This window comes from Podarcis erhardii, assembly GCF_964252035.2.
Source record: "Podarcis erhardii genome assembly, chromosome: 8".
Lineage (NCBI taxonomy): Eukaryota > Metazoa > Chordata > Lepidosauria > Squamata > Lacertidae > Podarcis > Podarcis erhardii.
The window spans coordinates 86,150,489-86,177,107 of record NC_138499.1 but is presented as its reverse complement, the minus strand read 5'-3'; the positions used below and the strand labels follow the sequence as shown (position 1 = coordinate 86,177,107).

The 26,619-nt window shown below is 44.6% G+C and overlaps 1 protein-coding gene across 8 annotated transcripts in view; it reads left to right on the top strand.

Moving 5' to 3' along the window:
- ENOX1 (ecto-NOX disulfide-thiol exchanger 1) overlaps positions 1 to 26,619 on the top strand; it is a 309,881-nt gene that overhangs the window by 142,409 nt on the left and 140,853 nt on the right. For 5 of the 8 annotated variants that reach the window (XM_081872749.1, XM_081872747.1, XM_081872750.1 and 2 more), the window contains 2 exons: positions 8,663 to 8,748; positions 16,435 to 16,526. The gene's annotated coding sequence lies outside the window, so the exon portion shown is untranslated. The remainder of the gene's footprint in view (positions 1 to 8,662; positions 8,749 to 16,434; positions 16,527 to 26,619) is intronic. The other 3 variants (XM_081872748.1, XM_081872745.1, XM_081872746.1) reach the window with 1 other exon arrangement.

Below are 26,619 nucleotides of genomic sequence, written 5' to 3'. Positions count from 1 at the left end.
GAGTTTGACCAAACTGCAGGAGGCAGTGGAAGACATAAGTGCCTGGCGTGCTCTGGTCCAGGGGGTCACGAAGAGTTGGATACAACTAAACGACTAAACAACAACAACAACAACAACAACAATTGTACACAGGGAAATAGAAGTTCTAAAGTAATGAGAGAATATAGGGCTCGTTTACACTTCCAATCCTAGAAACTATGGGTCCATGTGGTTTTCCGCTTGACCCACACTTTCTAGGCACGAGTCCAAGCAGTTTCCCCCTTGCCCCACTCCTTTCCCAGGGAAAACCCACTTTTTCGCTCTAAATTGGAGCAAACATCAATCTGGAGAGAACCCGCATTGCCATTTGTTCCAACTGAGTGCTCAAGAGCTCTTTTCCCTGGAGAAAGCAGCGCTACACAAAGAAGTGTGCATAAGCACTAACTTGAGAAGCACTTCAAACAGAGTTCTCTTAAAGTTGTCCTACTCAGCCTATTAGTATGTATTAATTTTTGGTGCGACTTTTAAACTTACCTCATTATAATAATTGCTGTGCCTAATGTGCTGGGAGATCACTGGATTTTCATATTATTGTTCAGACCAGGGTACAGAAACTAACTGCAGCCATTTGGCGTGTTTGCATGATGCTCTGCTGATGTTTTTACATCAAATTCTTGGGTGGTTTTGGATTGGATCCCTTCCAGCTGATTTCTTGGATGCCAACAAGCAAGAGGTGTTCTTGATCCCTCCATGTCAGTCCTACTCCACCCAAAGCCAGAAAGAAAAGGTTCCTCTTTGTGTGGTTGTGTTGGGTGTGTGTGTGTGTGGAGAGAAAACCTGAAGTAGTTTTCCAGGTACAGTGGTACCTCGGGTTAAGAACTTAATTCGTTCCGGAGGTCCGTTCTTAACCTGAAACTGTTCTTAACCTGAGGTACCACTTTAGCTAATGGGGCCTCCTGTCGCTGCTCCGCCGCCGCCACACGATTTCTGTTTTCATCCTGAAGCAAAGTTCTTACACCGAGGTACTATTTCTGGGTTAGCAGAGTCTGTAACCTGAAGCGTCTGTAACCTGAAGCATCTGTAACCTGAAGTGTCTGTAATCCCAGCATTAGGGGATGATTAGAGTCTGCCTCTGCCTCTGTTTGTGCCAGTCACCTCTGTGCTCAAATCATGGGCTTCCCACGAGCATCTGTTTGGGCACCATAAGAACAGGTTGGGACATGGGCCTGATCCAACAGGCACTTACCATATTTTCATGTTCTTATGACCTTTGTGGCACCACATACTGTATATTTCGCTCCATAAGATGCACCTGACCATAAGATGCACCTAGTTTTTAGAGGAGTAAAACAAGAAAAAAAATATTTTGAATGAAACAGTGGGTGTATGATTTTTGTGGTTCATTCTGTGGCCACAGACATGTGATTTGACGGTGAGTTTGGGGTAGCCCAATGCAAAAATCCTGAGAATCCATGGGGATCCGTGCTTTGTAACGACGTTTTTGCGCCATTGCGGCCCCATGCAACAGTGGATGCGGGGGGTTTTTTGGGTGCAGGTTGTAGCCGTGGATGTGCTATGTGATCTGATGGTGAATTTGGGGTGACCCAATGTAAAAATCCTGAGGATCCATGGGCTTTTACCTCCCCCATTCCAGGCAGCCTCCTTTATCTCTAGCGTTCCTTATCCCCCTCCCTGATAGCTTGCCAATTAGTGGCTTTGTTTCAACACCCACTTCCCTCTTTCAAAAAAAAAAAAAAAAAAAAAAAAAAAAAGCATGATCTGCTTTTCGCCCCTGGGCAATTCAGCTCCAGGGACCACGCATTTGCTCCATAAGACACACAGACATTTCCCCTTCCTTTTTAGGAAGAAAAAAGTGCGTCTTATGGAGCGAAAAATATGGCAACTCTTTGGCAGTGCTGATAGGTACACCAAGTGCCCCCTCCACACATAACCACCTCAGAAGTCCTCAAAAATCTGAGCCTGTGTGTCTCTGTTTTACCAACTGCACAATCTCACTTCCATGACGCCACCTGAGTGAAATGCACATTGAGAGGTTCTGGGTTCCCCAGCAATCTTCCTTCTGTGTGGCGAATGTCAGCTCGCCTCCGTTGGCATCACTCGAGTCCTTGCCAGTAAGAATGGTCGCTGGGTGGGCATGGCCCATACTATGCAGGCTGTAATCTCTGGTCTCTGTTTGGCTGCAGTTCAGAAGTAACTTTCCTTCACTCGCAGCCTTTATGAAATGTACATTGTTTTATGTCCAACAACCATCCTTTGTACACAGCATTGAATGATCTGTATATGTGCACAAACTTAGGAAGTAGTTTGCTAAAATTAACATTTAGGAGGCAGGCATCACTAGTTATTTCACACGTTATTAACTTATATTACAATTCAAATAAGCTTACAGCTGGCAAAAGGAAGTCTCTTTTGTAAAGTGATCTCAAACATAATAGGCTTAATCAGAGATAAATTAAATTAAGCAGCCATGCATACTGCAGCATATTAGCACTGAGTAGGTATTAAATACACTTTCTGCTATCAGTTGCACAAGCGAGGATTGTAAGCAAACAGAAGATAACAGGCTCCAGTAAATAAAGTTTGTTAGAGAAGCCCTATTCTTGACAACACCTTTTCTCTTTTCTTCTTCTCAATGTGTAGCAGGGTCTTTGCAACTAATACTAATGCTCCCTTGTATCTCCAGCTATGCCCGAACTTCACTCCCAGGCAATTAGCCAAAAGCAGAGCAGACAGAACTAATGAATACCTAGACAACAGATGTTCAGCATGTTTTCTGAATGGGAACTTTTTCCAAAGCAGTTTTTTAAAATGCATGAACGAGTCATAGCTACTGATGTGGAAGATGATCATGGCAATTTGCAATTGTTCTAAAACGGGACTTAATGATTAAGCCTTTGCAATGCAAATAGTCCTAGGGATTGGGAGATCCCCTTTATGGATTCGTCCTCAAATCCAAGCTATGGCAGGGGAAAGGGGCTGCTGCCATGTGAAGCTGCTGCCATCTGAATTGGTTTATCACTCCCAGCATTGTGCGTTTGGCCAAGCACTGCAGCCCTCTAGACGGCCTTTGCTATGATTTCTTCTTTTAACAAGAGATGTCAGAGATGGAACACGGGACCTTTTGTGTTCTATGTGCCACAGGGTTATTAGCTTATTGTGTCTGCTGTGGACAAGCTTCACAGATATAAATATGCTACTCCAAATGATAAGGATTTATAGATTTAGGCCGTCGTGACTACAGGCAACTCCTAGTTTGCGTGGGAGTTGTGTTCTGACACACTGCGCATGTCGATGGGGCTGGTATAAGCCTGCCCCATTCTGCCCCCTTCCAGGGCTGAAAACAGTTTGTGTATTGGTGGTTGTGTGTGTGCTGGGTGCACACACAAGCCTTGCCTGTATTGTTGTTGTTGTTTAGTCGTTTAGTCATGTCTGACTCTTTGTGACCCCATGGACCAGAGCACGCCAGGCACTCCTGTCTTCCACTGCCTCCCGCAGTTTGGTCAGACTCATGTTTGTAGCTTCGAGAACACTGTCCAACCATCTCATCCTCTGTCGTCTCCTTCTCCTTGTGCCCTCCATCTTTCCCAACATCAGGGTCTTTTCCAGGGAGTCTTCTCTTCTCATGAGGTGGCCAAAGTATTGGAGCCTCAGCTTCAGGATCTGTCCTTCCAGTGAGCACTCAGGGCTGATTTCCTTCAGAATGGAGAGGTTTGATCTTCTTGCAGTCCATGGGACTCTCAAGAGTCTCCTCCAGCACCATAATTCAAAATTGCCTGTATTACGGACTGTTAAAGAATCGTAGAATTGTAGAGTTGGAATGGACACCAATGGTCATGTAGCTGAACCCCTTGCAAGGGGCAGAGGAAGGGGGGGTACAGTGGGGTGGACTGGCCCAGGTGTCACCACTGGGGGGTGGGGTGACAAAATGCTGGGCAGCATTCACTGTGGGGCCTGCAGGGCACCCAAAGAGGATTAAAATGGAGAGGCAATGCTGATACAATGGCTGTCCTCCTCTCTGTGACATTTCACAGGGTAGCGGGCAGCTGACATCACAGGTGCAGAGCGATCGCCACGGATGCTGATGAAGGCAGCAATGGCATCTCCTTGCTTAGTTAGAGCATCTGCTTAGTTAGAGCATCTTTTTTGTGAGAAAGAATGAGACATAGCATCACTCAGGCCTTCCTGACAGGAAAAATACATGCGTGGCAGGATTCAGGCAGCTTGCCTTGCTCATTCATCCATCCCTTGGAAACCTATCAGTTGTGCATTGAGAGCTGCTAAAAGTTCCCGAACGTGACCTTAAAATCTCTGGAAAACATCTGACATTCTGTTGCGTTGTGCACACTTAAAGCTCAGTGTAAGGTGACAAGAGCACTGAGCTGCCCACAGAGCAAATTGTGTAAGTAATCTTTTATCTGTGCTGAGCCACAGGTACAATAATTGGAAAATTAAAGTGCCTGTGAACTATGCAACACTTTGAAATGATTAATGAAGTCAAAGCTATGCAACTATTTCTGTCAACATGCACTTCAGACAACATGCACATCAGAAAACTGTAGAGAAAGGGTAGCATTCTGTTTAGCGCTTATTTGCCTTGAAAATTCCCCACTTAAAATTATTCACAAACACTTAAATTATTTAACTGGTGACCTGCCTTATTTCACCCTAATGTAGAAGGAAACCCTAGCAATGCTAATTACAGTATATCAGCTGTCGATGTTACAGAGTAAAAGTCATATTAGCAGTCATTTTTGCATGGACTGCTCAGTACTGTGGCAACAACAGATCAAACAATGTGAAACAAGATGGTTCTGGGACACCATTAAATACTTCCATTAAATACTGGTGAAATATTTTGGCCCACCCACCCGCAATACTCTGTTGCTGCTGTATATTATTAATTAACAATATATGGCAAATTTAAATAAATATATCTGTCACAAGAGGGCCAGTAGGAAGTTGATTTCCATACTGAAATGTCTTCATGATCCAGGAAAGGTCCTAAAACAGATAATGGAACAACTGGTCTGTGAGCCCTTAGAAAAGGATGCTGTGATTATTAAGTCCCAGAATGCATTTCTCAAAAACAGTCATGCTAGACAAGTCATATTTCTTTTCTTTTCTTTTCTTTTCTTTTTTTGATAGAGTAACAAGTTTGGTGGATCAGGGGAATGCTGATTCCAGTAAGGGTTTTGAGAAATTTCCCATGATATTCTTGTGGAGGAGGATGTAAAATGTGGGCTGGATGATGTAGCTGTTAGATGGATTTGTAACTGGTTGAATGACTGGACCCAAAGAGAGCTCATTAATGGTTCCTCGTCATCCTGGGAAATCTGACAAGTGGGGTTCCGCAGGGTTCTGTCCTGGGTCAGTTGCTGTTCGACGTCTTTATAAATGACTTGGGTTAAGGATTTGGGGGTGCTCATCCAATTTGCAGATGACACCAAACTGGGAGGGGAAGCCAATGCCATGGAATACATAATTGGGATTCATGTTGACCTTAATAGATTGGAGAACTTACCCAAAACTAGCAAAATGAATTTCAGTAGGCACAAATGTCAGGATCTACACTTAGTAAGGAAAAACCAACTGCACAAATATTAAGATGTGGGACTCCTGGCTTACCAGTAGTACATGTGAAAATGATCTAGGGGTATTAGTAGGCCACCAGCTTAGCATGAATCAACAGTGTGATGGAAAAAGATAAAGGTAAAGGGACTCCGACAGTTAGTTCCAGTTGCGGACGACTCTGGGGTTGCGGCGCTCATCTCGCTTTATTGGTCGAGGGAGCTGATGTACAGCTTCTGGGTCATGTAGCCAGCATGACTAAGCCACTTCTGGCGAACCAGAGCAGCGCACGGAAACACTGTTTACCTTTCCGCCGGAGCAGTACCTATTTATCTACTTGCACTTTGACATGCTTTCGAACTGCTAGGTTGGCAGGAGCAGGGACCGAGTAACGGGAGCTCACCCCGTTACGGGGATTCGAACCGCTGACCTTGTGATCGGAAAAGCATTAGCAAAAAAGCTAGTGCTGATCTAGGCTACATCAATAGAAGTGTAGTGTCCAAATCAAGGGAAGGAATGGTACCGCTCTATTCTGTGTTGGTCAGACCACACCTGGAGTACTGTGTCCAGTTCTGGGCGCCTCAATTTAAGAAGGATATTGACAAGCGGGAACATGTGCAGAGGAGGGCAACCAAGATGATCAAGGGTCTGGAATCTAAGCCTCATCAGGAACAGTTTTGGGAGCTGCATATGTTTACCCTGGAGAAGAAGAGACTGAGAGTAGATCGGGTAGCCATCTTCAAATAACTAAAGGGGTGTCTCATGGCTGATGGAGCAAGCTTGTCTTCTCCTGCTCTGGATGGTAGGACCCAAACCAATGGATCCAACATACAAGAAAAGAGATTCTGACTAAACACCAGGATGTACTTTCTGATAATAAGAGCTGTTAAACAGTGGAACAGTCTCTCTTGGGAGGTAATGGACTCTCCTTCCTTGGAGGCTTTTAAGCAGAGGTTAGATGGCCACCTGTCAGGGATGCTTCAGTTGAGATTCCTGCATTGCAGGGGGTTGGACTAAATGACCCTCGAGATCCCTTCCAACACTACCATTCTATGGCTATAAAATTGGCTTAAGTAGATTCTTGCAGCAGTTGTACTGATCAGATGCGAACAGTCTCAAAAGCCCATTATATGAATTCATTAAGTACTGTTAATGAACAATGCAGCACAAGATATTCAAGGCAGAGGCTGAGAGTGTTTATATAACAGTCTTTTATTAGCCGGAATAACATACAAGACGTGTTTTAAGGTCGTAAGGTTCTGTTATTTCCTTGAAGACTGTCCTCTTCCTTGCAAAAAGCAAAGAAGCAACCCCCGATTGCATGTACAGAATGTTAATTTCAGCCTCAGTTTCTCTAGCATTATTGAGCCTCCCCCCTCCCTCTCTGCCCCCAGGCCTTAATTTGTTTGAGGGCTCAGCTAGTATTCATAAAGCAAAGAAAAAAAGAGTTTAAGTAGCTCTAAAGGAAGAAAAATCCATATTAGGGCTATATCCTTATTAGGCCAACCATACAAGTGTTCGAGTTCCCCAATACCCAGACTAGATGTTTAAGAAAAATGGCCAGGGGAGGGGAGAAAAAGGCTGCTATCGATAGCTGGGTTTAGTAAGCCATCTCTGTCTGTATCTGGTAACTTGGATTTTGGGAAGAGCTTGTAGGCATTCAGATGAGATGCTTGCAGGTTTCATGACTGATCTTCCATGCACATTTACTGCAGCTAGCTTTTACTAGCCTCTGTCCTTAGGCACTACAACTTTGCTAAGTGGAGAACAGGAATAAATAGAAACTAGGCAGCCCTTAGATAAAGAGAGGCGGAAGGCAGCACAGGTTTGCAAAGGCCCATTTTGAACACGATTGCAGTTGTACTCACTCTTCACTCGACCGCTGCTAAGGAGCTACTCGGTGAATTACTTTTAGATTTACCTTTTCCACTTTTCCATTTAACCCTCTTGGTTTATTGAACCGTGGCAATGTCTGGTGACGTTATCCATAACCTCCGACATTCCTCAGATGAAAATGGGGACATTTTGTTCTACATCAGGAAGAGTGACGATAATAATAGGGTGAAGCACAGCAGAAGCCTGGCACGCTTTTGGGGGGAGACAGAGGAAGTAGATGAACCCGTCTTTTGAAACCTCTTCAGCATTCACCCATTTTATTCTTTATTTTGGGGTTGGTAGAGCAACCACCCACACAAGACGGCACTGGAAAGCAGTTATTCATGACAAATCTCCTTAGATTTTCCTCTTCAGCTCAGCAGGAAACTGAGATATTTCTTTCACAGTTAGCTCTTTAAATGCTTATTGTAGAATTTTTCTTTGCCTCTGTATAGTTAACATTATACAACCCAGCTTTAAAGGAGGCATAGGCAAACTCTTTTTTAAAAAATAATTTTTATTAACAGGCCAATCAAATCACATTAATTCCAAATCACATTAATTCCAAATTATACAGCCAAATTTTTAATTTTTTTGTTGGGGGTACCCATACTTCAAGCTCCGAAAGGGGTCCAAACATCACTCTTGCTGCTGCTTTGATTAAACAGTTCTATCCAGTTCTGTCCAGATAGTCTTTTTGTTATTTTCCTCATCTTCTTGTTGTTATCATATATTCCTTTCTTTGTGATCTCTGATAATCTTCACAAGCGGGTGAAAGACAAACATCTCCTGTGTGGGTTTTACTCTCTCCAATAGTCATATCACATAAAGGACAGACGCCATTTCCACACCTCCGTTGAAAACATTCCCAAAGTCTGTCCATTGATTCACAGGCTTGCCAATCTATATCTCAGAGGGCCCTGCCAGGTCAAGATAATGTTCCGATAACCATACATTCACATTCCAATGACCCTGGTCCTCCTCCCCCTCGTCCTCCTTAGGCAATCCTGTTAAAGCAGGCATAGGCAAACTTGGCCCTCCAGATGTTTTGGGACTACAACTCCCATCATCCCTAGCTAACAGGACCAGTGTTCTGGGATGATGGGAGTTGTAGTCCCAAAACATCTGGAGGGCCGAGTTTGCCTATGCCTACTTTAAGGAGAAAGATTTAGGATTTTCCCAACAAACCTAACATTTGTATCTTTTTCTTTTCCCATAGATGCTGCAGTTGCAAATCCAAAGACTGCACTCATCCCAAAAGAATGCCCAGAGGTTTTCACGGCCAAAAGGAAGAAATCTGAGTAGGTAGGTACTGTGTAATGTTTCTGGAACATTCCATGGAACAGCCCCTGCAGGCAAGGGAAAAGAGTAATAAAGACCAAGAGGAATCCCTTTAAAGCAGGTTGTGTGTAGGGAGGAAAGGAGGGGAATATGGAATTTATGCAGCCTAAGAAACCTAACTCGGGTCTGCAGTGTTAATCGGTGTGGCTGCATAAGGAGCTTACAGATGAGCTGAGATTTAATAAGGGCATGTATAAGAAATGGAAGAAAAGGGAAATCACAAAGGAGGAGTATACACAAGTAGCCAACAGTTACAGGGTGAAGGTCAGGCTGGCTAAAGCTCAGAATGAGCTCAGGCTTGCAAGAGAAGTCAAAAATAATATTAAATGTTTCTATGGCCGTGTCTGAAGTAAGAGGAAGAGTAGGCAAGTGGAAAAGACGGAGAAATGCTATTGGGTAAAAGAGAGAAGGCAGAACCGCTCAACACCTCCTTTGCCTCTGTCTTCACCCAAAAGGAAAGCAATGCCCAACCCGGTGATAACAGAATAAATGATGCAGTGAGGGAGCTGGTAAGGTGTTGTTGTTTAGTCGTTTAGTCATGTCCGACTCTTCGTGACCCCATGGACCAGAGCACGCCAGGAACTCCTGTCTTCCACTGCCTCCAGCAGTTAGGTCAAACTCATGCTGGTAGCTTCGAGAACACTGTCCAACCATCTCGTCCTCTGTCGTCCCCTTCTCCTTGTGCCCTCAATCTTTCCCAACATCAGGGTCTTTTCCAGGGAGTCTTCTCTTCTCATGAGGTGGCCAAAGTATTGGAGCCTCAGCTTCAGGATCTGTCCTTCCAGTGAGCACTCAAGGCTGATTTCCTTCAGAATGGATACGTTTGAACTTCTTGCAATCCATGGGACTCTCAAGAGTCTCCTCCAGCACCATAATTCAAAAGCATCAATTCTTCGGCGATCAGCCTTCTTTATGGTCCAGCTCTCACTTCCATACATCTCTACTGGGAAAACCATAGCTTTTACTATACGGGCCTTTGTTGGCAAGGTGATGTCTCTACTTTTTAAGATGCTTTCTAGGTTTGCCATCGCCTTTCTCCCAAGGAGCAGGCGTCTTTTAATTTTGTGACTGCTGTCACGATCTGCAGTGATCATGGAGCCCAAGCAAGTAAAATCTCTCACTGCCTCCATTTCTTCCCCCTCTATTTGCCTGGAGGTGATGGGACCAGTGGCCATGATCTTCGTTTTTTTGATGTTGAGTTTCAGACCATATTTTGCGCTCTCTCTTTCACCCTCAATAAAAGGTTCTTTAATTCTGCCTCACTTTCTGCCATCAAGGTTGTGTCATTTGCCTTTTACTAAAATAGCCTCAACGTAAAAAGGGGGGCTGTGTTACTTCCACAGCCTGTTGGTAGCAATGTTTAAAATAATGCTGTTCAGAACATAGTGCTGTGTGAGCAAGAGACATACTATACAAATGAAAATAACCTGCCAGAACAGTGATCCTGAAAACATAGCCTCATAGTTCTTTCCGTACTGTCACCAAACTGTAAGTGGAATAAAACAAATCTCGTGGATTTAAAAGGTCTGGGTTGCTCCTTGATATTTTCCTCATCTTTACTTGTCAGTTTCTCCCTAGCTTTTTTTCTAAAACCTCTCCTATATACCAGCATTATTCTTAAAGCCAACACATTGCATTACTGCCCTTGCAGGACAGATGAGATTATCTCTCACAATTTCATACCAAAAAAAAGTAGATTTCCGTTGTTCAGACCATTCATCCTCCTCTTGTTTTCGATGCCTGTTCTTAAAATATGAGCTCACTCCTTGTTTTAATTCACTGACACATAAACACACCTTTGTGTATAATTTGCTTTCCTTTCATCAAGAAATCCATCTCAAATCTATACCACTTTTATGTTAGGATTGGCATTTGGCACTTGCAGATATCTTTGTCTCTTTGCAACTGATGTTGCATTTTAAGCCCTTTGACAGAGCCAGCTCTTTTCATTTGCTGGCTGACAGCTCCTCCAGTTCCAGATGTCGCAGATGTATGTGGCTTGTAGAACTGAGACCATTGCAGGGAAGAATTGTGCCATCCTCCACAGACATGGCCAGCGACGAGAGATATGCAGCACACACTTTCTGTAAATGGAGGGCACACATTGTGGTGAGACCTGGAAAACCGACACCCTGTGTTGTGGGTGGGTACAATTGGTCAGCCACAACACTCGATTGGCAGGTCCCTCAAAGCTGGGTGCAATCTGGCCAATGGGACGTAGTCCAAACGGTTTGAGGGACCCATGCACGTGACCCAGAGCTTCCTCTTTCGGCTCGTGCATTCGGAACACCCACCCACCTCTCCCTACTTTTAGGGCTTTGTGCTTGACCTTGCTATGCCGTCGTGTGTCGTTGGGGCACAGCAGGAATTTTCCCCACTTGGCTGATTGGCTGGTGCCATTTGGGTTTCGCCTGCCGCATAGCAAATCATCACAACTTGTAAGGTTGGGGATAGGCTCTGGTTCAGGTGATAGGGGTGGGAGAACACTCTCAACATCCCTATGTGAAGTGTATTCCATTAAAGGAATCCAGGGACTTGATGGTTTTGTCAACCCCTGAGAGGAGGTTGTGCCCATGCCTGAGTCCAGGGGGACATTTGGGTGGCGGAGTTAAGCTGTTCCTGGCTTTCCGCCTATCCAGGTGTTCACCCTTGGCTGACCTATGCTGGAACTTTGGGTCAGCGCTACCTGCATGGCAGGGAGCTAGTCGAACCAGAGCCTATGCAACCAGTCACTTTCTGCAATCAATAAAGTTGTGGCCTAAATTCTGCCAAAAACCAAAACCAAAATTTGAGTCATGTGTGAATTTATTTAGGGGAGAGGTTTCTGGGTCTAAACACACAAAGGTTCCATGTGAATCTGCCATATACATTGTTTATGTCATAATATATATATATATATACCGCTTGGTTGCAGGAAACCTCAAAGTGGTTTAGAGAACACAACTCAACTGCTGATGGGGAAATGCTGTTATTGTTCAGTGCCAACATTAATGAAGAGTTTAAACAAATGCAAACCCAAATGTGGACAATTCAAACAGGAAGGAAAAGTGGGAGGCATCTAAAGAAATTGGTGTGGCTGCATAAGGAGCTTATGGATAAGTTGAGATTTAAGAAGGGCATATATGAGAAATGGAAGAAAGGAGAAATCACAGAGGATATCACAAAAGTGCCCAGTGTGGTGAAAACAGAATAAACAATGCAAGGAGGGACCTGCAGCCCAAGATAAGAAAAGAAGCAGTAAGGGAACACCCACCTACTTTGAATGAATTCAAACCTCCAGAGTATGATGATCCAAGGGTACTAAATGAGCTTGCGGATGTAATCTCAGAACCTCTGTCTATAATCTTTGAGAATTCTTGGAGAACTGGTGAGGTCCCTATAGACTGGAGACGGGCAAATGTTGTTCCCATCTTCAAAAAGGGGAGAAAGAAGACCTAGGTCCCCCATCTACCAACCGGTGAGCTTGATATCGATACCAGAAAAGCTCATAGAACAGATAATTCAACAGGTGGTCTGTGAGCACTTGGAAAAAGATGTTGTGATTACACTGGTACCTCAGGTACCAATTAATTCATACCTACTTAATTCATTCCAGAGGTCCGTTCTTAACCTGAAACTGTTCTTAACCTGAAGCACCACTTTAGCTAATGGGGCCTCCTGCTGCTGCTGTGCCGCCAGAGCACGATTTCTGTTCTCATCCTGAAGCAAAGTTCTTAACTTGAGGTACTATATCTGGGTTAGCAGAGTCTGTAACCTGAAGCGTATGTAACCTGAAGCGTATGTAACCCGAGGTACCACTGTACTGAGACCCAGCATGGGTTTCTCAAAAACAAGTCATGCCGGACAAATCTCATTCCTTTTTCTCATTTCCTCACCTATTGGCCTCCTGCTTTGCCACATGTGTGCTGTGAACCCACCTACCTGCTGCCATATGTCCACCCACAGTTGCCTGTGAACCTAGGAAGCAGGCATGTTGGTGGCACATAGCAGAGGAGGATGTGGTGCTGATGGGGGACATTTTCTGTCTTGCCTCTAGTGGCAAAACATCCTGGGCTGGCCCTGATCCATTCACCCCCCTCCACCAGCCCTCAATATTTATGACCATGGGACCCCACTCAATAGTTCTTTAAGCTTTTTGAAATCAGCCTTCTTAAAGTTCAGAGTGCACATCTGAGTACACTCAACTTGCCCTTTCCACTGTAGAACAAATCTCAAGAGGGCATAATCACTTCCTGCCAAGGTTCCCATTACTTCCCCCTCACTGACCAGTTCTTTCCTATTGGTGAGCATCAGATCCAAGAGAATCAATCCACTTGTTATTTCTTTCACTTTTTGGGGAATGAAATTGTCAGAATGGCAGTTGAGGAATTTGTTAGGCTTCTCAATCTTGATGGAGTTTGAGATCCAACAGATATCAGGGTAGTTGAAGTGAAGTCCCCCATGACTACTGTATCTCCTTTTTGAATGTTTGGTAATCTGCTCAAGGAAGGCAGTCATACTCCCATAATGAAGTCACTGTTGTTTCCCTCCCTCACAATTTTTACACCAGTGCTCTGTGTTCTGTGCTGCAAACCATGGGTCTCTACATATGTATACACATCCTTCCTGTTGGTGTACCTTCTGAATAGATTATACCACTCAATTACTACCCTCCAGTCTTATCCCACCAGGTTTGTAATGCCTACTAGATCATATTTGCCATCCTGTGTTCAAGAGATCAAGTTTGTCTTGCTTATTTCCCATGCTATGTGCATCAGTATAGAGACAACTGAAACAATGTGTCATTCCTTCCAGCTGTTTCCTTCTTGTTTTTTACTGCCCATTAGGAGGTTCCTTTAACAAGACCTCAGTTTCCAGTACATCAGTGAAGTTATTGCCCCCAGTACTTAGTGCCCCCCTATCCTCTGAAATATTGTTTTATTGGCTTTCATCTCCAGGAGTTGCCTCCTCAAAGATAAACTACCTTTTCAACTTATTTCTAGCTTTGCAATTTTGAGAATTTACCCCAATTAGCTTTTGCAATCTTTGAGTAAATACTTCAGGTTTGAATCTGTGGGTAAAGCATTGAAGCAGTTTGTGGGATGTCATTTCCCCCTATTGTTTCAAATTCAAGGTTTATGAAAAGTAGGCTATTGTGAAAAATAGCTATATTTTATCAGCTTTTAATGTGTTCTTAAAAAAACACTGATCTACAGAAAGGTCAACAATGTTTAATAGCAGAATCTTAAAAGAAAAAGAGTGTTATCCCAAGGTAGTTAACACAAAAAACTGAACCCCCTTTGTGTTTTATAGTTTAAACTGTAGAAATTATACAGTTAAGGAATTCATTAATCCAACTTTCTATCAGATGATTGTTGATTAACATAGGCTCATTCTTCCCATAGTAACTGAAAGACAAAGGGGGCACTCTCTTGAAAGGATTAAATAGATGTGATATATTTTAATCTCCAGAAAGGATTGGATAGATTAGAGAACATTGGTTCTTCCCTCAAGCTGGCTCTACTGCTCTTCAGAAGTGGATAAGGTATCATTGAAATAACAAATAATATTGAATTTATGCTTTATAAACTGAGATTGCACATTAGCAGGGGAATAGATTTGAATAACATTTAATCCATCTCCTCTCTTGTGACATGTAGTAGTAGTAGTAGTGCTAATAATTTTATTATTTATCTCCTGCCCATCTGGTTGGCTTTCTCCAGCCACTCTGGGTGGCTTACAGCATATATAAAAACATGATAAAACATCAAACATTAAAAAACAGAATATCTTATATAGACTATAAATAAACCAATAAATTAAATAATAATAAACAGTTTACAGTTATACCCAAATTAAAACAACTGCCAACCCCAACTAAATATTTAACCAACCCCAACCCAACAAAAACAAAACAGAGGAACCAAAATTAAAACCATTTAGAACATTTTAGCCAGTTGCCTCAACCCAAGAGTTGTTCCAGCAGTGTCTCAGGAGCCTCTTTTAGCTGTTCAAGGTGAGTCTGGGCCTTGCCCCTTAGGCTAAATGGAAACAGGACTTGCAGCAGGGAGCGGTCTTCCTTCCAGCATTCATGGCAGCAGTATAGTGAGACACCATCTTTAATACAGTCATAAAAGGTAAAGGTACCCCTGCCCATACGGGCCAGCCGTGTCCGACTCTAGGGTTGTGCGCCCATCTCACTTGAGAGGCCGGGGGCCAGCGCTGTCTGGAGACACTTCCGGGTCACGTGGCCAGCGTGACGAAGCTGCTCTGGCGAGCCGGCACCAGCGCAGCACATGGAAACGCCGTTTACCTTCCCGCTGGAGTGGTACCTATTTATCTACTTGCACTTAAGGGTGCTTTCGAACTGCTAGGTGGGCAGGAGCTGGGGCCGAAAGACGGGAGCTCACCCCGCCGCGGGGATTCGAACCGCCGACCATACGATCGGCAAGCCCTAGGCACTGAGGTTTTACCCACAGCGCCACCCGTGTCCCTCAGTCATACCTCGGGTTAAAGATGCTTCAGGCTGAGCGTTTTCAGGTTGCGTGCCGCAGCAACCCGAAAGTAACGGAACGGGTTACTTCTGGGTTTCGCAGCCCACGCATGCACAGACGCTCAAAATGACGTCACACGCATGTGCAGAAGCGGTGAATTGTGACCCGCAGACGCCGGTTGCGTTCTGCTCAGGATGCGAACGGGGCTCCAGAAGGGACCCCGTTCACATCCAGAGGTACCACTGTAACAGAAATACACTCAAGGGCATCACAACTGTGCCAGGTAAGATGATAAGATAAGAGATAAGATAAGATAAGATATTCTCCATCCCACTAACACATTTAAAAGGCTGTAAAACGTTAATTGGGATGCGGGTGGCGCTGTGGGTTAAACCACAGAGCCTAGGACTTGTTGATCAGAAGGTCGCGGTTCGAATCCCCGCAATGGGGTGAGCTCCCGTTGCTCGGTCCCTGCTCCTGCCAACCTTGCAGTTCAAAAGCACATCAAAGTGCAAGTAGATAAATAGGTACTGCTCCAGCAGGAAGGTAAATGGCATTTCCGTGCGCTGCTCTGATTCGCCAGAAGCGGCCTAGTCATACTGGCCACATGACCTGGAAGCTGTACGCCGGCTCCCTCAGCCAATAAAGCGAGATGAGCGCCGCAACCCCAGAGTCGGCCACGACTAGACCTAATGGCCAGGAGTCCCTTTACCTTTTAAAACGTTAATCATCCAAATGGCTGCTTGAAGAGAAACGTAATGAAGGTGTCAGGAAAAGTATTGCACAAACGGGGCCACCACAGAAAAGGCCTTTCTTGTGCTGACATCCTGCAGACCTCTAATGAGAGAGGCAACCAAAGAAGGAGCAGTTGGATCTGGTCCACCACTACCTGTTCAATAATCTTGCCCAAGAAGGAGAGATCAGCGACTGGCCGGTAGTTACCGGTACTTAGATTTTCCAAATCTAGGGAGTGTTTCTTAAGGAGTGGTCTTATTGCTCAGGCAAGCAGAGACCACCCCTCTTGCAGGGAGGCATCAGTCACCTCCCTGGCCCAGTTAGCTGTCTCCTCCCTGCTAGCTTTTATCAGACAAAGGGGCCAGGGTTCAGAGCGCTGACGGATCCAAGCACCTTGTCCACATCCTCAAGCCTATCAGCTCATTCTCTGTTATTGTTTCAGGATCATCTGCACAGAAACAGGGAAGCTGTAATAAGGCAGCCCTTTTTCATGGAACTCCTGAACTGGAACTGATGAAAAGAACTTGGGAAAAGGTAGAAATTTAAGTAAATAACAGTCACATTTGTATCTTGACAGTGCATTCAATGTTCTTTTTGCGCTTTTCACATTTCTTTTATGGTGTACACTTAATCTGATTGCCTTGGGTTACCTGTAGGTGGCACAGTATATATTAATGTCCCATTGAAATTTCTGCACCAATAATTTTTTTGGAAAAGAAAATGTTTTGTTTCAAAAAGTAAACATGCAAATCAGTGGAATGCATGCAAAGTCCTATATTTTTAGTTTCCTGATGTGAATTTGTTATATTGTGACCAGGGACGAAGCCAGTCTGGTCTGGGGCTATTAATTTGTGTAGGAATTTTTTTTAGGCGGTTAGCCAAGATTGATGTGAATATCTTGTAGTCTTGGTTTATTAATGAGATTGGGTGGTATGAAAAGTCCTATATTTTTGTAAACATATATTTTTTTTATTTTTGTAAACAGAATTTTGTAAAGAGAATTTATTCAAGCTACAATGTATGAAATGTGGCTGAACACCCATGCTCCTCTCCTAGGATATGTTGACAGACATAGTTTGAAATACATCTTTACAAACATAAATACTTGAAACTGGTTCTCCCCCCAAAAAACCCAACACTGAATTCCTGTGAACATTTTATTGAGAGTAAGCGCAATTGTTTCAGTGAGACTGCCTAAAAAATTATATATAACTGGGCCATGAGATGCTGAGAATTCCTGATTCTGTCCCACTTAAATAGTTTCACACAGAATCATAGAATTGTAAAGTTTTTTCTTTTCAAAGTTGTTGCGGACTTATAACAGCATATCTATTAATGCGGTGCATCTGCAAACCTTACCACTCTCTCTTAAAATGACCTCAGGAATAATCCTATACAGTCATACCTCGGGTTGAAATAACTTCAAGTTAAGTATTTTTGGGTTGCGCTCCGCGGCGACCCAGAAATAACAGAGCACGTTACTTCTGGGTTTTGCTGCTTGTGCATGCGCAGACGTTCAAAATGACGTCACGCGCTGGCGTGGAAGCAGCAAAATACGACCCACGCACGTGCAGACATGCAGTTGCGTCTTACGTTTCCTTGAGGATGCGAATGGGGCTCCGGAACAGATCCCGTTCGTATCCAGAGGTGCCACTGTACAGTCATACCTCTGGTTAAAGATGCTTCAGGTTGAGCGTTTTCAGGTTGTGTGCCGCGGCGACCCAGAAGTAACGGAACGGGTTACTTCTAGGTTTTGCCGCTCGCGCATGTGCAGATGCTCAGAATGATGTCACTTGCATGCGCAGAAGCGGCGAATCGCGACCCGCGCATGCGCAGACGCTCATGATGTGAACGGGGCTCCGGAACAGATCCCGTTCACAACCAGAGGTACCACTGGGATGAGCGGGGTTAGGATTCAGCAGTTCTGCAGCTGAGTTGCCAGGCTCTGCCAGCTTAACTCCTTCTTTATTGGCTCATCCAGAGATATTCTGGGTGTCGCCCCATCCCATCCCAGCTGGGATCCCAAGCCTGTTCACCTGAGTCACATGAACTGGGGCCACAGCCAAAATTAAGCTAGCCAAGAGGGTGGTGTTCCTTGAGCACTGTTTTAAAGGCTTGCTTTTGCCCTCTGCCAGGCTTAAACTGACTCAGGCAGCCGTCACCCGGCTCTTGAATAGAGTTTGGATATGGTGGCTTTATTTATGCTGGCTTGCTTTACGCCAGCTTCTTGTGTATAGGATTCCTGCCTTGATGTGCTACACAGCTAAAGATGCAGGGTTACTGTAATGGAATTGTGAAACCGAAAAAGATGCTCAGCCATTTATAGGTCTTTAAAGCTAATTATGTGTTACATAAAGGTCTGTATAGTTAAAGCTATGGTTTTCCCAGTAGTGATGTACAGAAGTGAGAGCTGGACCATAAAGAAGGCTGATCACCGAAGAATTGATGCTTTTGAATTATGGTGCTGGAGGAGACTCTTGAGAGTCCCATGGACTGCAAAAAGATCAAACGTATCCATTCTGAAGGAAATCAGACCTGAGTGCTCACTGGAAGGACAGAACGTGAAGCTGAGGCTCCAATACTTTGGCCACCTCATGAGAAGAGAAGACTCCCTGGAAAAGACCCTGATGTTGGGGAAGAAGGAGGGCACAAGGAGAAGGGGACGACAGAGGACGAGATGGTTGGATAGTGTTCTCGAAGCTACCAGCATGAATTTGACCAAACTGCGGGAGGCAGTGGAAGACAGAAGTGCCTGGCGTGCTCTGATCCATGGGGTCACGAAGAGTTGGACACAACTAAACAACAACAACATGTCTTACATGTGTGAGACACGGGTAGTGCTGTGGTCTAAACCACTGAGCCTAGGGCTTGCCGATCAGAAGGTTGGCAGTTCGAATCTCCGTGACAGGGTGAGCTCCCGTTGCTTGGTCCCAGCTCCTTCAAACCTAGCAGTTCGAAAGCACGTCAAAGTGCAAGTAGATAAATAGGTACCGCTCCGGTGGGAAGGTAAATGGCATTTCCGTGCACTGCTCTGGTTCGCCAGAAGCGGCTTAATCATGCTGGCCACATGAACCGGAAAAACAGTCTGCGGATAAACGTCGGCTCCCTCGGTCAGTAAAGCGAGATGAGGGCCGCAACCCAGAGTCATTCGCGACTGGACTTAACAGTCAGGAGTCCTTTACCTTTACCTTTTTTATGCATTACATGTACCCACATACAGAGGAGCTGATGTCTCCCCCTCCCCTTTAGGAAGCTCTTTAAAAAGGGCCATAGGAGGGCTTAATGTCTGTAGCACACTTCTTCTAAGGAAAATTGCTTAAGAAGCTGCCTTTTTGTTCTGCTGAAGGCAGAAAAATAGCCCAGGAGGAAAGAGTTAAGGAAATGTCAATCCTACCAGTGCTCTGCTCAGGATTCCAGCCTTCCTTTGCTACTTTGCATGAAACAAAAACAAAAGGAAGCCAGCCAGCGCTTCTGTGCATACATGTGCTTAATTTAAAACATAACTTGAGGAAGCTGCCTTCGCGCTCTCTCTACTAAACGTTTCTTTCCTAAATGTGACTGGGGCTAGATCTACATTGATCTGTAAAAACACTTTTAAAAAAACCCCCCATAATTTCGCTCTCAGTGCAATTTTCCATTGATGATGGATTGCTGCTCTGCAGTGCCCTCTGGTGCCACATTTTTATAATGCATTTTAACGTTATAACTGACCAGTGTAGATTATTCCTGGGTAGAATCTCATTAGTCAAGGGGAGTAGAGTCCTCCAGATGTTGTTTGACTTCAAATCCCACCTGTCCCCACTCCCAGTTGACCAGGGATGATGAGAACTGGAGTCCAACAAAATATGGTGGGCACCATGTTGAGAAATTTTGCCCCAGACGCTTTTGCCTCCCTTCACCAATTGCTTAAAAAAATGGGTCATGTAAAACATGAGCAAAACGCTGTGTATTATTTGAATATTATTATGGTGAAGTTTGTTGATTGTGTACTTGTATAGTGCATAATTTTTATTTCCCCCCTCCAAATCTCTGATATTGAAAATCTACCCCCTTTATCACCCTGCCCTCCAGCTCTTTGCTCGAGTTCGTTTCTGGCAAATTATTGTTCGTAGTCATCAATTGTAGAGCAGGATAAATGTATTAGCCAAGAAACTAGCCAGTTTCTTTTTTAAAAAATCATTTACCAAGGGGTGATTGTTGCATTACAGCTTCTACATTCTGCACAATCTTTTTTGAGCGATTACACAAATGGACACAGTAAAAATAAATTGCATGCATATATTGCGTGAGTTCAGTTCAGTGCCGAACGTCTTATACAGGTGGAAACGGAGAAGAGGGGGAATTTAAAATGGGGATGGGTTTGGTGTTGTCTCCGTATTCTTACAGAATTTCTAGGTTTTTAAAGAAAATATACAATAGCATTTGTTCTTGCATTATGTAGTCAGGCCTCAGATAATTGAGGGCCTGAGGAGGAGTTGGATCCTGCTCATCTCTTTCAATATGCTGAAAATTGGAATTGCGGTTTGTTTCTCAGGCTGGGCTGCTGTGCTCCTTCCCTTTCCTTGGACATTTTCCTTCTTGTGTGCATTTCTGAGCTTTCTCCGGAGTCCTTCTTGCTGACTTCCTCAGTGCCCACACATTTTCATTTCCTTCTCTCTCACTTCCTCTTACTCCCCCCCCCATAAAATGTTAAACCCCAGGGGGCCCAAGCCTGTTTTTATCATCAAGCCATCCAAAGACTCTTCTTTCTTCTATCTAACTTATCTATATTTATAAGGTTACTTCTTCTCAAAGGCAAATTTGCGTCTGGCTAATGCCTTTCCTCAGCAGTCTTTCGGAAGCAATGATAAATAGTATGCGGTGTTCAACCTCCTACTGATCCTCAATGGTTGCTGTTTTGTCAGCCTTTAGGTTGCAAATAATGAAGGATAAGGGATGCACATGAGGTTTCTAGGCAGATAATCTGATAAACTGAATAACTGCATTGGGGCCCTGGTAACACATTGAAACCCAGATTTATCAGTGAAACAAACACAGTTCTGAGAGTTAAGAGCCAGTCCTGTGCATGCTCACTCTGAAGTAAGAACCACTGGTTTTGGTGAGACTGTTGTAAACAAAAATTGCCCTTTTCCCCTTATGGGGTATCCAAGAGCCCATATAGAGTCCTTACATAGGTTCCCTATTGGTAGGACAGAATAACAGAGGCCAACCAGAGAATATTGAGAAGCAAAGCAGCTAGTAAGCTTGATCTTTATTGATCTGTTGCAACAGGGTGCTCTCCTCACCTGCAGGAAAGAGGAGGGACCCAGAAAAATGGTGTGCAAGGCCTTATAAAGACTTTTGAAATTGCCACCCTGTAGATCAAGACCACCCCTCAGATATATCATACCTACATCACAGAAAAGGCGGTCTAAACAGAAATTTAAATGTTGTTTTTCTTTTGTCCTTGTTTATCTCCTGTCTGGCAGGTTACTTGATTTGATTTCTTGGGTAGCCTGGCCAGTCTTTTGTAATGATGAATACTTAGTTCCTGGGCCAGGTCACAGGCTCACACCCTATTCAAACACAGACAGGATTTGTGAAAGAAAAGACAATGGGGAAGCTTTTCCATTTTGACCTTACAGAGAAAAGATTTGGTCAGTTTAGGAATCAAAATGGTTCCAGGTTGGCCTTCCTGTGCTGATCTATGTATGTGCTTGGTTGGTACACTTAGGAACACTACCATATATCTAAGACTATAAAATTCCTATCACAAGATTCACTCTAGAATTGAAATCTAGCAGTGAGAGGCTTGTTCCATCTGATGTATATTTCTCTGTTGCCTACCATAACTAGGCATTTGCGGATAAAATCATTTGCATCAATTGTGGTCAGTAAAAATACAAGGATGTATTCCTTGTAAGATTTCTGTAAGAATCTGGAGCTGGGGGACTTGTCCTCAGAGGCGTACCTAGTGGTTGGCGAAACCAACCCCTGTTGGGGTGCAGATCCAAGGGTGTGTGTGTGCAAAAAATCACCCCCCCCCAAAAAATAAGGGACTTATTGATTCTGTGTTACATGCCCCTCCCCAAAAGTAATAAATAACCTTCCTATGTTTACAAGATTTTGTACTCTTATATAGAATTTTTGGACTTCTCCTAGAGCAAAGCACCATTTATCCAGCCTGGAGTCAACAAGAAAAAGTGAGATTGTCTTTTTTTTAAAAAAAAAATTAAATATATTTATTAAGGTTTTAAAGGTTACAAAAAGAAAAAGAGAAAACACCAAATTAAACAAAAACTAAACAACACATCACAATATAGAAAAAAGAGAATAGAAAAAAGAAAGAAAAATAACTATAAAAAACAAAAAAACCACGAAAAATAGAAACAATTAAAGAAAAACACAAAACAAAAACAATTTAAAAACAATTTAAAAACAAACACCATACCTTTTCCATATTCTATCTATCATTCCCTTGTATCATCGACCTCCTCTCACCTCCCTCTTTGTGTTCCACTTCCATTAATTGTTTCAGCTATTCCTTTCCATCTTTCTCTATTTTCTATCATATAAATGTCTTAACATATTTTTAGAAAAAGTGAGATTGTCTAATGGGAAGGAGGAGAGTCCCTGCAGCCTTTTGCTCCTTCCTTGGGTTTTGGGACTCCAGCAGGCAAAGTACCGTAGCTCTGGGCAGAGTTAAGGGGAAGGGGAGATGAAGGAAGCAGCAACAGCATCAGATCCGTAACCCTGTACAGTGGTGCCTCGCAAGACGAAATTAATTCGTTCCGCAAGTCTCTTCGTCTTGCGAGTTTTTCGTCTTGCGATGCACGGTTTTCCATAGGAATGCATTGAAAATCAATTAATGCGTTCCTATGGAAACCGCCTTCCCCCGACCTCTTCTGGCGGGCGGCATTTTAAAATCGCCCGGGACAGCGGAGGACTTCTCCGCTGTCTGGGCGATTTAAAAGCCCCTGGGAAGGCAAGCAGGGGGGACAAAGACTTTTGCCCCCCGCCTGCCTTCAGAAGAGGTCCAGGACAGGCTTCGCGGACCTCTCCGCAAGCAGTGGGAGCGCTCCTTGCGGAGAGTTGCCAGCGCGCCCAGGCTTCGCGGCCCCGCCGCCCGGCTTCGGGACATCGTTCCGATGCCAGGCGGCGGGGGGAGGCTTTCTCGCCCCGCCGCCCGGCATCGGGACGATGCTCCGAAGCCGGGCGGCGGGGGGAGGCGTTCCTGCCCCGCCGCCCGGCATCGGGACGATGCCCCGAAGCCGGGCGGCGGGGGGAGGCTTTCCCGCCCCGAAGCCGGGCGGCGGGGGGAGGCTTTCCCGCCCCGAAGCCGGGCGGCGGGGGGAGGCGTTCCCGCCCCGCCGCTCGGCTTCGGGACATCGTTCCGATGCCGGGAGGCGGGGGGAAACTTTCCTGCCCCGCCGCACGGCTTCGGGACATCGTTCCGATGCCGGGCGGCGGGGGGAGACTTTCCCACCCCGCCGCTCGGCTTCGGGACATCGTTCCGATGCCGGGCGGCGGGGGGAGGCGTTCCCGCCTCGCCGCCCGGCATCGGGGCATCCTTCCGAAGCCCGGCGGCGGGAGGAGGTGTCCCCGCCCCGCCGCCAGGCTTCGGAGGAGGTCCGAGGACAGCGGGGAAGACGAGCTGCGCTTCCCCACTGTCCCGGAGATTTCCCTATGGGCTGTCGTCTTGCGAAGCAAGCCCATAGAGAAATTCGTCTTGCGAAGCGCCTCCAAAACGGAAAACCCTTTCGTCTAGCGGGTTTTCCGTCTTGCGAGGCGTTCGTCTTGCGGGGCACCACTGTACTTGGGGATTGGGTGGCGGGGCCATATTCGGCCCACAGGGCAGGGGAAGAAGCAGCAACTACTGTGGCTGGCAGAGTTGCAAGGTTGCCTTGCCTTTGCTGCAAAAGGAGCTGCCTTGCCTTTGAGGAGCAGGTGGTGTAAGCAGGTTATCAGCTGAGAACTCACAAGCAGGGCATCCCCTGGGTCCCTCCTTCTACAATTGGGTGAGCAGCATGCATGCCCCCCCCTCTCTCTGTGTGTGTGTATGTGAGCATGTGTAAGAGAGGAAATGGCGAGGATTTCTCCATCCCATAATCTACACGCCACACATTTTAAGCAGTTTGCAAAAAGGGACGGAGAAGTATTTATTTCATCATTTACCAGACTTCTCTTCCAAAGAGATCAAGGAGGTTGGTGCACATGGTTCTCCTCCTACCCATTTTGTCCTCACAACAACCCTGTGAGGTAGGTCAGGCTGAGATTTGGTGAGTACAGTCATACCTCGGGTTATACAGACGCTTCAGGTTGCATTTTTTCAGGTTACGGACCGCCAAAACCCAGAAGTACCAGAACGGGTTACTTCCAGGTTTTGGCAGTCGCGCATGCGCAGAAGCGCTAAGTTGCACTTTGCGCATGCGCAGAAGAGCCAAATCGCAACCCGTGCGTGCACAGACGCGCTGCTGCGGGTTGCGAACATGGATCACGTTCGCAACCCGAGCGTCCACTGTATCTCCAAATTCACCCAGTGAATTTCATGGCTGAGTGGGGATTTGAACCCTGTGATCTCCTGGATCCCTAGTCCATCATTCTCATCCGTTCTGTAGATGAATGAGCCAGTGGAGATTTTTTGCAGCTTTTGAATAGTTTGGAATAGTTTTCTGAAAGAAAGAGCAAGCTGTTTCTAAAGAGAGCCAAAGTCCATCTTGGACACAGCAAAGGCATATGCTTATGTAGGAATCTCCTTCTCCAACTGTGGGGAGGTCCACCTTGGGGTTGTGGTGCACCTGGATGGCGAGTTTGAAGTTTGATGGGTCAGATCCTGACGCAAGAAGTGCTTTGTTCGCCACCCCACTAGATGGGTAGATTGAATGCCCACTCGCGGTGGACTCTCAGTGATTCACATTCAGTGATTCACATTGAATTTTGGGAGATGGCTAAACATTTACTATCCCGTCATTCTAGTTCGATTTATGTAAAAAGTAATGCAAAGAGAGCTGCTCTTTTGTTATTGCGGTTTCTGATACTGTTGTAAATAAAAATCTTCCCTTTTCTCTTATGGGGTATCCAAGAGCCCATATAGAGTCCTTACATAAGTTCCCTATTGGTAGGAGAAAATAACAGAGGCCAACCAGAGAATATTGAGAAGCAAAGCAGCAGCTAGTGAGCCTGATCTTTATTGATCTGTTGCAACAGGGTGCTCCCCTCACACGCAGGAAAGGAGGAGGACCCACAAAAATGCTGTGCAAGGGCTTATAAAGACTTTTGAAATTCCCATCCTGTAGACCAAGACCACCCCCAGAAACATTATACATACATCACAGAAGGGGTGTAACCTAAGACCACCCCTCAGATACATCACAGAAATGGTGGTCTTGAAACAGAAATTTCAATATTGTTTTTCTCTTGTCCTTGTTTATTTCCTGTCTGGCAGGTTACTTGATTGGATTGCCTGAGGAGCCTGGCCAGTCTTTTGTAGTGATAAATACTTATTCAAACACCCTTAAGACAGGATTTGTGAAGGAAAAGACAAGGGGAGGCTTTTCCACTTTGACCATGCAGAGAAACATTTGCTCAGTTTAGGAATCAAAATGGTTCCAGGTTGGCCTTCCTGTGCCGATCTATGTACGTGTGGTTATGAACATTGCCATACATCTAAGACCATAAAATTCCTATCACAATACACAGAATTAGGAGTGGGTTGTCGAGAATCTCCTCTGTTTAACTTCTAATTCAGAACTACCCCAGCGCACGGATTTTGGCATGCAGCAACTGTTGCTGTTTCTGAATCCGAGGGACCTTGAAGCTTAGAGGAGGAGAGGGCAAAATATTTGAAAAGTGTTGTATTACACCATTACCTAATATCAATTACAAAATGCCCAAAGCTCATCACTTGAAGAAATCTTTACTAATCAACATGTCCTTAGAAAATAGACAGGTCAAGTGCTACCTGAGTATTGCTAGGTAACAGACTTGACATTTTTCTTCGTCTTGTGGCAGTTAAGGAGAGAAATGCTTAAAATACCATTTAAGTTGCTCCCTGTAGCGTAATTACAGCCTTTTCAGTAAGTGAAGTAATTTTTAAATTATAGATTAGTCCAGTCATTTAATTTGATGGGAACAATTGTGGTTAATTTTACAATTCCTTATGCTACCAAAACAGTGACAAAAATGGTTTTGTATCTGCCTCCCTTTGCTCTAAAATGTCTATTAAAGCAGGTGGTTGGTTGTGTTGTGGTTTTTTTTTTCAAATTAGAAAAAGACAAAACTTACTTTTGTTGAACAAACTTCTTAAGAAAGATTAATGCAGGGAACACAGATCAAAAAAGTGAGGCAGAGCCTTCATCTCATTCTGCTAGTACAGACTTGAGAATATGCAGGTAAAGCCATCTTGGAAATTTTGAAGCGCTTTAACAAAAGGATTTGTGGAATGTGTGTGTTTGCTGTGTAGCACCTCCTATCGAAGACAAACACTGAGTGGTAATCCTTTTTTCTATTTGCCAATCTTATTTATTTATAAAAGTATTAATATATCACAAACTCATCTAGAAAACATCTAGATGGTATGCAGCCTATATAAAACTACAGTAACCATAAAAGCAGAAAATGGGATGAGGAACTAGCCAGTTACATAAAA